Source organism: Chiloscyllium plagiosum, chromosome 44, assembly GCF_004010195.1.
Source record: "Chiloscyllium plagiosum isolate BGI_BamShark_2017 chromosome 44, ASM401019v2, whole genome shotgun sequence".
In the NCBI taxonomy this organism is placed as follows: domain Eukaryota; kingdom Metazoa; phylum Chordata; class Chondrichthyes; order Orectolobiformes; family Hemiscylliidae; genus Chiloscyllium; species Chiloscyllium plagiosum.
In genome coordinates, this window is record NC_057753.1 from 12,140,920 (window position 1) to 12,144,007 (window position 3,088).

Consider the following 3,088-nt stretch of genomic DNA (forward strand, 5'->3'; position numbering starts at 1 on the left):
TGGGGAGGGGAGCAGATAGATGGGAAGGAAGATGGACAGGTCAAGAGGGCGGTACCGATTTGGAGGCATCTGGCATGAGTTAGGAGGGGAGGGGAGAGAAAGATGTTGTGAAACTTGAAAGGGTTCAGAAAAGATTTACAAGGATGTTGCCAGGGTTGGAGGATTTGAGCTTTCGGGAGCGGCTGAACAGGCTGGGGCTGTTTTCCCTGAAGCTTCGGAGGCTGAGAGGTGACCTTACAGAGGTTTACAAAATTATGAGGGGCATGGATAGGGTAAATAGGCTTTTCCCTGGGGTCGGGGAGTTCAGAACTAGAGGGCATAGGTTTAGGGTGAGAGGGGAAAGATGTAAGAGACCTAAGGGGCAACTTTTTCACACAGAGGGTGGTATGGGTATGGAATGAGCTGCCATAGGAAGTGGTGGAGGCATTTGGATGGGTATATGAAAAGGAAGGGTTTGGAGGGATATGGGCCGGGTGCTGGCAGGTGGGACTAGATTGGGTTGGGATATCTGGTTGGCATGGACAGGTTTGACCAAAGGGTCTGTTTCCGTGCTGTACATCTCTGTGGCTCTATAAGGAAACTAGTGAAATCGACGCTGATGTTGTGTGTTTGGAGGGTCCCAAGGCAGACCATGAGGTGTTCTTCCTCCAGGAGTCAGGTGGCTCGGATTTAATGGTGGACGAGGCCCAGGACTTGAATGTCCTTATCAGGGTGGGAGGGGGAGTTGACGTAGACACGGAAAACAAAGGAAGGATGTCCCCAATGACGTGGGGAGTCCAGAACCAGGGGCTTACAGTCGAACGATACTGGGTAGGACGGGGCTGAGGAGATTTCTTCACCCAGAGGGTGGGCGAACCTGTGGTCATCTCTGTCACAGAAAGCGGTCGAAGCCAAAACATTAAATGATTTCAAAAAGGAGTTAGATACTGGGATCCAAGGGCACGGGGGTGTGGGAAGGTGAGGGACAGGGGGCTGACTTGGATGATCAGCCATGAATTGAAAGGTGGGACAGGCTCCTGCTGCTCATGTCCATGCACTTGCCAATCTGATTGAGGTCCCTCCCAGTCTCACTGGATGTTCCCCTACAAAGATGGCGGCGGCCGACCGCGCTCCCTTACAAAGATGGCGGCGGCGCACGCGCGCTCTCACTTCCCGGTTCCCAACAAGATGGCGGCCGTGAGCCCAGCGCCGGAAGCTCCGGGAACCATCCCGTCAATTCTTCTCAAAGCCTGCCCCTTTACACCCGGTTATTTTCCGCAGACTTTCCCCTTCCCCGTCCCGAGCTCCGCTCCGGCTCTCTCGGCCTCCGTCTCACCGGGTTTTGGATCCGAGCGAGAGCCGTCCGCCATCGCGGGCTCCCATTCCCGCGCGTGCGCCGTGCCCACCCCACCCCGCACTGCGCCTGCGCACCGCCCTTGCTCTGGTCTGAATGGGCCACATGCCCCCTTTGCAGGCACTGATTCAAGCCAGAGGGGGAATCCACCCTGAAACGTTCTGCACTTCAAGTCTATCTGCTGTGGGGTTTATGCAACATGCAGATCAAAAAACTGAAATTCAGCACCAGAGGCAGAGGCTCTGTGAACAGACATGGTCTTTTCCCCCAGGGTAGGGGAGTGCAAGTCAAGGTGAAGGTGAGAGGGTAAGGATTTTAAAAAGGGACCTGAGGGGCAACTATTTCACAAAGAGGGTGATGCATATATGGAACGAGCTGCTAGAGGCGGGTAGAATTACAACATTTAAAAGATTTTTGGACTGGTGCTGGATTGGGAAGGTTTAGAGGGATATGGCAAAACCCGAAACATTGCTTTTCCTACTCCTCGGATACTGCCTGACCAGCTGTGCTTTTCCAGCACCACTGTAATCTAGACTTAGAGGGGTATGGGCAAAACGTTGGAAAACAGGACCAGTTCACTTGGAAAACCTGGTCGGTGCGGATGAGTTGGGCTTTAGGTCTGGCAGCATCTGTGGTGAGGAAGGGAGTCTGGTCACTTTTCATCAGAACTGTTGGCAGTTCGGAAAGAAAAGCCGTGCTTATGGCTAAATATGAGTCTGGGTGGTGGGGGAAGAGGTGAGTGGATAGGTGATGTTGGAGCTTGCCGGGGTGGGGGGGAATATGCAAAAGGGTAGCAGACTGATTATGTGACAACAAGAGCTAGGAATAAGCGGGAATGGGTGAGCTATACTAAAATCAACACATGATTTGAAGAAGGGCTCATGCCCGAAACGTCTATTCTCCTGCTCCTTGGATGGTGCCTGACCTGCTGCGCTTTTAGCAACACATTTTCAGCTCTGATCTCCAGCATCTGCAGTCCTCACTTTCTCCCCTAAAATCAACACATGTAATGTGATGATTGCAGCGAACCTAGTCTTGAAGAAGGGTTAATACCTGAAATATTTACTTCTCCACCTCCTGATGCTGCCTGGCTTGCTGTGTTCTCCCCGCCTCCTGTGTGTCTACTAATGTGATATAGGCATAGGAGAGAATGGGTGCCTGTGCTAAAAAAAAAAACACTGTGGTTAGCACTGCTGACACACAGCACCTTGGACCCGGGTTCAATTCTAGCCTTGGGTGACTGTCTGTGTGGAGTTTGCACATTCTCCCCGTCCATGCATGGGTTTCCTCCCACAGTCTAAAGATGTACTGGTTAGGGTGGATTGGCCATGCTAAATTGCCCATAGTGTTCAGGGATGTGTATGTTAGGTACATTAGGCAGGGGTAAATGTAGGAGAAATGGGTCTGGGTGGGTTACTCTTCAGAAGGTCGGTGTGGACTTGTTGGGGCGAAGGGCCTGTTTCCACATTGTCGGGATTCTAGATTCTAGAACAACCGATGTCATAATGAGACAGGTGTGGGGTGGGTAAAAAGAACGTGGAAGGATGTAATATGACAATATCAACAGTGACAGAGCTCCAACTGCAAATCAATCTTTGGTGTTCAGGCTCTGAAGTTATTGAACTATTTAGTCCTAGAGGCTGTGGGGACATGAAGCAGAAATCGAGATGTTGTCCTTTGAATTTATGCGGAGGCTACAGCGACCGAAATGTTGGTCTGGGAACATGGTAGTGTGTCGAAGTGGCAGGCAGCGAG

At 51.6% G+C, this 3,088-nt stretch overlaps 1 protein-coding gene across 1 annotated transcript in view; it reads right to left on the reverse strand.

Moving 5' to 3' along the window:
• LOC122543587 (gastrula zinc finger protein XlCGF26.1-like) overlaps positions 1-1,376 on the reverse strand; it is a 92,116-nt gene extending 90,740 nt beyond the window's left edge. The window contains exon 1 of the mRNA XM_043682403.1: positions 1,119-1,376. The gene's annotated coding sequence lies outside the window, so the exon portion shown is untranslated. The remainder of the gene's footprint in view (positions 1-1,118) is intronic.
• Between the last annotated feature and the right edge of the window lie 1,712 nt (positions 1,377-3,088).